This window comes from Sciurus vulgaris, assembly GCF_902686455.1.
Source record: "Sciurus vulgaris genome assembly, chromosome: 15".
Lineage (NCBI taxonomy): Eukaryota > Metazoa > Chordata > Mammalia > Rodentia > Sciuridae > Sciurus > Sciurus vulgaris.
The window spans coordinates 53235855-53246536 of record NC_136476.1 but is presented as its reverse complement, the minus strand read 5'-3'; the positions used below and the strand labels follow the sequence as shown (position 1 = coordinate 53246536).

Sequence of the window (10682 nt, the reverse complement as noted above, 5' to 3'; positions counted from 1 at the left end):
GCTACAGTTCTGGATGCCTTCATTGAAATGGGAGGCGAGAGAGAGAAGGAAGGTTACAACCCTCGGGCAGCCTCATTTTATGAAGGATGTGGTGGGAAGGTAGGTCTGATAAATATTATTCAGTGCATTGATACTAAAATACAAAAGTCTTAATATGCTGGTCTAAACGTTGAGTAAGTACTGGCAACCTAGTATTAGGATGAAGTCTTTTCAAATTGGAGGATTATGAAAGAATAAAGAAAGCTGATCAGGTGAAAAAAGGCATTTGTTAAATTTGAGCAGATTAGAATCAGTGTACATAAAACAAATAATGCACATCACTCGGTGGCATTTCTTTTCTTTTCAGAACTTTTTGTGTGTGTGTATGTGGTACTGGGAATGGGACCCAGAAGCATTTTACCACTAAGTTATATCTTCAGCCCTTTTTATTGTGAGACAAGATCTCTCTAGGCTGGGCTCCAACTTGCCATTCTCCCACCTCAGCTTCTCGAACCACTGGGATTACAGCCATGTGCCACCGCACCTGGTGGGAAATTCAACATTCTAAACATGAGGAACATTAGCAGGTTTGTTACTGAAATTCATTTTATGAATAGATTATAAAGGAAAAACTGATCACATCAGCAAGTATTGAAACGTCATTTTATAAAATTCAATGTCAAAAATTTTTAAATAAAATAAAATTCAAGAGAGGGATCCCTTGGGCAGGATTTGTGCCTCCATCTTTCTGGGAGGGAGCAGGAAACTGAGAGAGCCATATCGGCAGCTGAACAACTGTTCTCTTCTCCAACACGGACAGAACCAAACTGGACTTGAAGGACCACCAGCAGCTCTACAAGCTGATGATTAGTCAGCGATGGCTACATCAGCATTGCTTATGGCATCATAAATGACATCAAGCCTCAGTCTGTCTGTGCACCCTCAGAGCAGCTCCTGCATCTCATCAGACTAGGAAGAGAAAACAGTGACACTGTGATTCAATATGTAATTGTTTGATCAGATACAGTTGCCCCTGGCACTAGAACTGGCCAAGAATTCAATGCAAATGTTCAGACAATGTCCAGAGACTTCCAAATATGAAACATGCTTTGTCACATCCTTTAAAGGACCATGCTGCATAGCTACCTATAGTAGAGATGAGCAGTCCATAGCTACTGGATCTGCTGATGCTTCCATAAAGATACTGGACACAGAAAGAATGTTGGCCAAAAGTGCCATGCCAATAGAGGTCATGATGGATGAGACTTCACAGCACAACATGGAAAACCATCCAATCATTCGAACACTCTACGATCACATGGATGAAGTCACATGTCTTGCTTTCCATCCAACAGAACAGATCCTGCCATCTGGTTCGTGGGATCATTCCCTTAAATTATTTAATTATTCCAAGCTAACTACAAAAAGAGCCTTCACTTTCAGAAAGCTAAAAGTATTTGCACTCCATCTCTTTTCATCCTTCAGGAGACTTTATTTGTTGGAAATCAGCACCCTACTCTTCGCCTTTATATCAACACCTTTCAGTGTTCTGTGTCTTGCAATCCTCAAGCTCAACACACCAATGCTATGTACTCTGTTAACTACAATCCCAGTGCCAGTATGTATGTAACTGGTAGCAAGGACAGCTGCATCAAATTATGAGATCGTGTTTAAAATCGATGCATCACAACTTTTGAAAAAGCACATGAAGGAGCTGATGTCTGTTCTGCCATTTTTTCCAAAAATTCTAAATACAGTCTCTCAAGTGGAAAAGACTCTGTAAACTTTTGGAAATATCAACAGGACCAACACTGGTCAGATACACAGGCACAGGCCTGAGTGGACAGCAGGTACACGGGACACAGGACGTCTTTAACTACGTGGAAGACTGTGTGTTGCTGACTGACAAAAGGTCAATTGGCCTCTACTGCTGGGACTCAAGGGTGGCCAAGCAGAGGAACCTGCTCTCTTTGGGTCACAACAACATTGGACCCTGCATAGTGCACTCACTTACCAACCCTGGATTGCAGTGACATGCGGTGATAACTTCTGAGCATGGTTTTGGTCCCGGAGATCAATCACCAACTGAGCCACCTTCACTACTAGGGTTCTTGTCTCGAGGACTCTGCCCTTCTCCCCTGTGTCCTGTCACCATCTTCTGTAGTAAGTCATTGCACCATCTTTGACAGTTGGACTGCCACCTCTGTCTGCATCATTCTTGGATTTGTACAAAAGAATCTTTTTTTTACCTTGATGGAGAATCATAGTGGAAAAAGTTGGAAACACAGATCTGTACAGTTGCTCTACGTTCACTGATTATTACAGTGTGACTTTCATCAATTTTGTAAATACAGGACTTGCCATTTCTTTGGAATCTCTTGATTGTTTGGAGGAGGATAAAATATTCAAGTGCTTTTTAGATCTCAAAAATAAAAATAAAAAAATAAAATTTAATGTCTATTTATGACTTTTTTAAAGTCATGGACATGAATGAAGAAAAACATCCTCAACATGAAAGATGGTCAGGACAATAACAAGCATGCTCTTGATGGTGAATCGTAACAGCAGCCCCTTCTGGGAGTTGTCCTTAGCAGGATTGCTTTCACCTTCCCTTCCTAATCCTTTGACATTCCCTCCCTTTTACCCGATATTCTAAACTCTCAGAAGAGGCCTCACCTGAAAACTTTCTTTAGCTTCACAGAACTCAGATGACCTTTGTAGCACCTTTCCTAAGTGACTAGCTGCAAGAGGTAGAAATCCACTGTGCTAAGTTCCAGGGCCCTTCCCAATGAAGACCTGCCAGGCCTGCAGCCTCACTGCCTCCTCAGTCCCTGTGAAAACTCAGGAGTCCTGCTTACATACATAATGATAATGCACTAACTAAAACAACAATAACAATAATAATAATGATATTGACAGAAGGGAGATCAGTTGAGTAGAACAAGAGAATCAGGGGGAGGAAGAGAAGAAAAGGGAAGTTATTGGGGAATGAGACTGATCAAACTCTGTAATTGCATGTATGTATCTGGCATAATGACTCTCACTATTATGTATAATTATAATGCACCAATAATTTTTTTAAATGAAAGACCACGCCAAAGAACAAAAACAAAAACGAAGCAAAACAAACAAGCAAACAAACCCCAAGAGAACCAAACCCCCTCTATCTTCTTCAGGACTGGCCCTGAATAAACCTGATTCCTTCCTACAAACATTGTCTCTCAAATATTAGTACTGAGCATACACATCCCAGAAATTTGAATCCAATAGCAAAAACACCAACAGCATCCTAAGACATCGGCCATCAATGTCCATATTATTCTGCAGTTTACCTCATGGCACTAGATCAGGAATAGAAGTAAGGAATAAAAATATTGAAAAGAAAGAAAATACAAGTATTCATAGGTGACATTGTTTATCAAAAATTAAATCAGGTGCAAAACTTCTGGAAATGAATAAGAAAATACAGTAAGGTGATTGTGTGTCATTCGCAGCAGTCACAAAAGCTTTTGAATTCCTAGAGGAAAATGCACCCGGAAATATGTGAGACCTATGAATATCATATATTTGTAATGATCACACTTGAACCGGAGAATTAAAATATATTTTCGTTTTGGAGAGGGAAAGAGCCCTGAATGTCAGCCTCCCGGCAGCCTTAGTGAGCAGACCCAGAAAAGTAATCCTCTTTAAATTTAAGCCTTTAGTTAGGCTTCTTTCTTTGAGGATGTGGATTAACACTTTGACACACATTCTTCCCATATGTAACCAAACTTTAAAGAAGTTTGAACTTCTTAGTTCTAAGAATTGGATATGGTTAGGGATTTTCCTCCCTGAGAATCTAAGAAAGCCCAGATTTAATGTGTGTAAATTTATATTAAGAAGAAATAATCATAGCATTTTCCAGTTGTTAATCATAATCCAGAGGAAAAGTGCTCCTTGGGCCAGGAATTAGCTCTGCTGGATTCAAGTCCTGCCTCTGTCACCAACTTGCTCAGAAGACTCAGAGGGCAATTCCCCTCTCCAGTCTTCAGTCACCTCTATGGACACTCAGAGAGGACAGCATCATCAGGAAAAATTCATGCACAGCTGGAACATTTGAGGCCCTTACCAACATGGGTCTAGCTCTAACCTCTCACACCCCTGCCACACGGTCTCTTTCAGCCATGTCATTGCTCTCACACATGTATGGGTTTTGTTTTTTTCTTCTTTGGTACTGGGATTGGACCAGGTATGCTCTACCACTGAGCTACATCACCAGCCCTTTTTCATTTTTTATTTTGAGACAGGGTTTTGCTAAGTTGCCCAGGTTGGTCTTGAACTTGTGATCCTCCTGCCCATTTACCTGAGTTGCTAGATTTATACACCTGGCCACAAGTATGTTCTATTACGTAGCAGGGATTTGACTACATGTGGGTTGCCTAGGACTCTTCCCTAGAAAGCCTGATGGGCGGTTTGTACTTTGCTGATGACAGGCAATATCACATAGAAAAAGTCAATGGAACTTCCTCCGTGATGTTTTAATTTCCTAGGACTCCTAGGACCACCCTAAACTGAAGAAAATGTTCCTCGTGCTCATCCTGCTGATGTACCTGTGGCCTTGCTGAGCAACGAAGTCCTCATCCTAGTGATCCTCCTTGACTCCTGCCTGTATACACCCAAGCACTTCTTCTGGGAACCTTTCCCTCCTGGCCATCTGCTTCATCACCTCCTCAGTGCCACTGGCCCTGGATAGCTTCCTGACTCCCAGGAAAGCTCTTTCTCAGTCTGTGCTGTGCAAATAGTGCTTTCCTTTGCCATGGCAGGAATAATATGTGCTCTTGAGCATGAGGGCATCATATCACTATCTGCAAACCCTATAGATACCCTTGAACGTCCAAGAGGGTGTAAAGATTACAGCATTCCCTGAGTCTCCATAGTTCAGAACAATAGAAATTGAGAAGCACTTTCCTGCCTATGACCATGAGCAAATTTCTAATCTCTTTTAGCCTGTTTCTTCATATGTAATAATACCTAACCACTTGAATTTACATGTATTAGATAACAATAAATAAGTGCTTTGTAAGGGGTAAGCACAATAAAAATGTAAGTGATGGTTAGTGGTGTTGAGTCTTCACTATGTGCCATGCAAACAAGAGCAAAACATAGTTCCTGTATCTAACAACAGACATAAAAAAGAGATGAGAGGTTCAATGATGTCTGTGGGTGGGTAGAAGCAGTTTTATGGCAAGCTATATTAAATTCTGAGAATATCAGAAGTCATGTTAAAAGAAAATTCAGAAAGTCAGTTTTGAGAAGACATTTTGGAAAATTTTGCTTCAAGTGACATTTAGTTTTTTTATATGAATTAATAAATTTCACATGATAATGATGCATATTTTTGAAATGAGATTTCACCTTCTTAAGTTTGCCATTAAGTTCCTGAGTTCTATTTGTGGTAGAAACAATATTGCTACTGCAAATACACAAGAGTGACATCTAGCGGTCTTTCAGACCAACTTCAGGCACTTACAGAGCCAAGCATTGTGGTTGAAGAGCTTTCCTAGATCCCCTCACTCAACTCCATCTACATAATGCATAGAGTTCTTCAATATTCCTGACCTGCTTGCCCAGCATCCACTTGAACTCGTCCAGTGGTCGAAAATTCTAGCTATTTCATAATTCTTCCTGTAATTATGCTAGCATATACTCTATCTAGTAGCTTCTACCCTCCAGTTCTAATTCAGCTTTGTACCTGAAAATGTCCATGAAATGTACCTAATCTCTTTCCTTCTGATATATGAACGTAAATCTCCTGGTTCCCCAAGTTTTTACCCTCCATCTCTAACAGCAACAGCATTTCCGTGTGTGCCAAAAACCATTCAGCTTACCTGACTGACAGGTACCAAACTCTATCTCCAATATTATTTGTTTTATTAAAGCAATGGAAAGAATGTAATATTCCTGAAAATACCTTGGGAATAATAATGGTGATGCTCAACTAACCTTTTCTCTCCAGGGCAGTCCAGATCTGTCTGGTGTAGAGGGATCTTTTGAGCAAGCCTGCCTTCGTGGGAGACTGTCCTCTGCTTGCTCTCTTTTCTTGACTAATGGCAGTCATATCCTTTTATATTATAAATTACATTACTATAATGTAATTTTGAATCATAAATTACATTATTGTTTTCTCTAAGAATAAAGGCTCCCTCCATTCCCATTTTCTTTTGTTGGTAGAGGAAGTGGGCGAAACTACTCTCATACTTAATCACACATACTGGATCAGTGATTTTCCAGGCTTTTATTCTAATGGCCAAATCTCCAATGGAATCTTAAAACCAAAACTCCAAATATAATGTACATCTGCTTTGGTTGAAGCAAGACAAACATGCTGGGGGCGGGGGCATAATGCAGGTTTGGAGACAGGAAGGGGAGTGGAGTTCCACCTGGTCAGCCATACCTTCCTCCTCATCCTTCAGGGTGCCCAGTCCTCAGACACCACCAACCTCTAATCTGTCCCAAACCACTATTGCCAAGAAAATTAGAAATGTTATAAGAACATTTTGTTCCATGCTCAGAAATAAATTTTAAAATCTTAGAAAAACATTTATATTCTGAAAAGAAATAAATGGCCATTTAACAATTAAAGGGATAGACTACCTTAAAACACAAATTAAATGGGAAGAAATTGAGAAATTGCCAGTTATCGTCTTATGACATGCCAAGTGCAAATGGCTTCACAGATGAATAGTATTCAACATTCAGAGGGGGAAAATGTTTAATAGTGTTGAAATTATTTTAGAGCATAGAAGGAGAAGAGTATTTACCAAAAATCTTAAAACAAGTCAGCACAGCATTGGCACTTAAATATGAAACACATCACAAAGAAGGTACATGTACAGAGGGGAAAATGTAGAGATTCATCTCTTTTATATATATTTATATGTTTTATAAATATGTATATATACATATAAATGTATATGTGAATATAAATACAATGTGTGTAATAGAATTCGGTCACACATCAAAGGAATGATAAACCATATCCAAGTGGATTAAATTTTTAAATACAAAGATGAAACAATTTAAGGACATCTATGAGTATAATTCATTTACATTCAAGAGGGAAAAAGTGATCCTGTCGATAAATTCCTCAATGTTATCTGAAAAAGTAAAAAATCAACTTCTGAGTTTCAAATCACTATAAGAAAATGAGAATTGGTAGTTCTTTAATGAAATTAACGTCTAACAGAAAGTGTGTATCATGCCTAATGTTCAAAAAGTAGATAAAGTACATTACAATTTAACATTGTTCTCAAAATACCAACCCTTGGATTATAGAACAGAAAGAAAACAAGATGAAAATAAAAGAAAGTAAGGAATAATTTTATTGGACTGATTACTGATATACTAGTATATTTATAGCCAGTTGAAATAGGAAAATTAATCAAAAAGCAACTTAAAAAAACAATGAGAACTCAATTTCCTAGTTACCTCTTAGATGCCTACAAAATTAATATGCAAAACAAGTTTTTCATACTAATAATGACTAGGAGAAAATATAATCAGGAAAAAATAATTAGCAATGAAATGGGGCAGGGATAACTAAGAATAATGTTAAGGATTCAGAGTACCTGCATGAATAAAGTCACAATCTTCTATTGAGATAACTCAAAGGAGTGTTTTAATAAATCAAAAGATACAATTTGGATAAGAACAATAATGTAAATTTCTCAATTCTTCTGAATTAATATAAAAATTCAATGCCATCTCAATCACTGGAAAGCTCATTCTTTCATGCAGAAATATAGTCATATATAATATATAATACAACAGAAAACGTGTTAAAAGACCAGAAATTTTTGAAAAAGACAAAGAAGAGGAAGCTAGTCTGGCCAAATATCAAAATATACAAAAGGTAGAGTAATTTTTTTAAAAAAATGTTTAATACTGGTGGAGAAATAGATTAATAGATCACTGAAGCAGAATAAAGTTCAAAAATAGACCCAAATACATACAATTAATTAATTTGGGATGAAGTTTATGCACTAAATATCAAGCTATTTTCTCTCAGCTTCAAAGCTACCCTTCTATGGGCTGCTGTGTGATGCTGCGCTCGACACCCGGTTTTTAGTTTTCTAGTGTCACCCTACAGACGCCACCTACAGGGAGCGCTAGAGGGAGAAAGGGTCCTGGAGGAGGGAAGGGTCTTTCCCGTTTGCTTCCTGTTCTGGTCAGATTTGCCCTAGCAATGCTTTCCATCCCAGCAGCGTGGGTTGGTATCCACATCCTTTCCTGCATCGGTTTGGTTCCTGTGACCTCTCTTTTCAGAACTAGACTTAGTGTTCTGGGTCCCCGTTCCATAATGACCTTCCCAAACAGCAGTTTAGATTCCACATAGATCAAAAACTAAAATACAAAAATATTAAAATCTTAAAAGTTCTAGATGACAGGAAGGAATGAAAGAGGATTCTGGAAAAAATAGCCTCTTGTTCTGCAACATTCACGATGCTGACACCCAAACCGGCACAGCTACTCTGTTTTCTGAAGCCAGGCAGCTGCTGAAGCTCAAAGGGTGCGGGCAGGGCTGTGGCTCAGCCAGGGGCCTCATGGCGACACTGGTGCTGCAATTTTTCTCCTCTCTGCCAGAGGAGATAATGGCGAGACCTAGCAAGCAGGCCCAGGTGAATTAGCACATTCTTCCTCCCACGGAGGCGTCTACTGCCCAAAATGTCTTGGTTTTCTCCTTTAACAAAACAAACCCTTAGGTGGACTCTGGCCGGCAGAAGCATTCCTCAGACCTGTTTCTTTAAAAGCCACCAAGTTTCGGAAATTCCTACAGCAACTTCGCGGAAGCACTAAAACTTTCAGGCCACACACACGCAGTGTCCCTCAAGTCTGGCTGAAAGAAAACAGGAGAGACTTGAGGTGTGAGGGCCCTGGCAAGAAAAGGCTGCGTGTGGCAGAGGTTCGCGGGCAGCCTCCCTGGCGTTCACCACACCTTATGAGGACTCAGCTGGCTGTCCTCAGCGCAAAATCCTGTAAGGAGAATTTGAGTTGCTGTCTCTTCCCGACCTGTCCCCTAAGCTACATACCCCACATACTGACGGTTCAGTCAACACTTGTTGCCATTTTGGCTTTGAAAACATCTACTGCTTTTCAAACAAGGACTCCTTTTTTGTTTTGTTTTGTTTTGTTTTTGTTTTCCCCTTCAGTGTAACAATGACATGAGCTACAAGAAGTAATATTTTGAGTTTATGATTTTAGGTAAAGATATATTCATGAGCTTATTTTTGGTTTCTAGTCAGAAAATAGCATATGGAACAAATGTGAACTGTTTGCCACATCAGGATGAATCCAAAACACCTTACCAAAGCAGAGGGATGCAGAGATCAGCTGTGCTTTCTGGGAAACCTCAGTGGGCTTTGCACACATAAGATCTTTTTACCTGTTTTGACACACTCATGTATTATAGTTCATGTTTTCCCTTAAAAATATTTTCTGTGATTTGATTTTTATTAGTAGTACATGTTGAGTGCAAGATGATCTTGATGGCCCCAAAGGTTGACACATTGTTGAACAGTGCAGAAAGAAGACTGTACCTTCAAAGAATGAATCCCTCAGAACCCTCTTGCACCAACCGGCTCACTATCAAGTCCTTCCTCTTTGCTAAGAAAACTTTATTACATTACCTTTTACATACAAACTCAATTTACTTTCTGATTATTGTTTCTTACAGAAACTTTTTTTTCATTGTTCAGTCTATATATTTTTCTAAATGTATTTGCTAGAGTACTGTGGATCAGAATGACATATATCATAAATTTTCAAAATAAATGTGATTTTTAAAAATCTAATGATTTTTCCCCCTGAGTAGTAAGGTTTTTGGGGAAAGAATGAACATCTTTACACAAAGGATAGGTGTATTTTTTTTTTTTTTTTTTTTTTTTTTTAGCAGTGCTGCTAATAAAAATTAGGTTACATTGCTCCCCAGGGGGCTCAGGGCAACTATTTAGGGAACCAACTGTAGCAGCTGGAGAATTTTAAGTCCTTGGGATTCACTGGACCTGTCCCTGTTCCTTGCTGCAGACAGGAAGACAGCATTCTCAACATGTTGTGTTTGTGACTGGAGGAACCAACATTTGGCCTTCACCAGTCAGGGGAAATGACCTAGAGACCTATATGAAGAGTGAAGTTCACATAAAGGAAAGGGTGTGTGTCAGCAAGGATTAGGTCTAGCTGAAAATAACAGCCTCACAGTAACACTTTAAATAAGGTAGCAACTTATTTCTGTCTTATGTACAATTCTGGAGGGGACACAGTGCAGTATTGCCATAGTTCTATTCCTTGAAGTCCTCAGGGTCTCACACTGTTTTCCACTCAGAGCTTCTTCACGCCTCTGGTACAGCCTTTACCTCATAGTACAATAAGGCAGCCAGAGTTCCAGCTCCCATATCACAGACCTTTAATAGAATGGAAAGAATGACAAAGAGGAAGGGGAGCAAAGGCTGTATGCCAACTGTCCTTGGAGAAAGGTTTCTAGAAGTTCTGCTTGTAACCGATTTGTCTTAGCTTATTCAAATGGCCACAAGAGATGTAGCTAACTGCAGGAGATGCTGGGAAATACAGTTTTCATTCTGGCTGACCCTTTTTTTTTTTTTTTTTTTTTTTTTTTTTTTTGGTCAGATTGAACTGTTATAACAAAATACCGTAGGCTTAAACAACAGTTT

The 10682-nt window shown here is 39.1% G+C and overlaps 1 pseudogene across 1 annotated transcript; it reads left to right on the top strand.

Moving 5' to 3' along the window:
• Window positions 1–549: 549 nt before the first annotated feature.
• Window positions 550–2049, top strand: LOC306645549 (cleavage stimulation factor subunit 1-like; annotated as a pseudogene). Its single transcript has 2 exons — window positions 550–566; window positions 800–2049. The product of its transcript is annotated as a cleavage stimulation factor subunit 1-like (transcript).
• Window positions 2050–10682: the final 8633 nt, after the last annotated feature.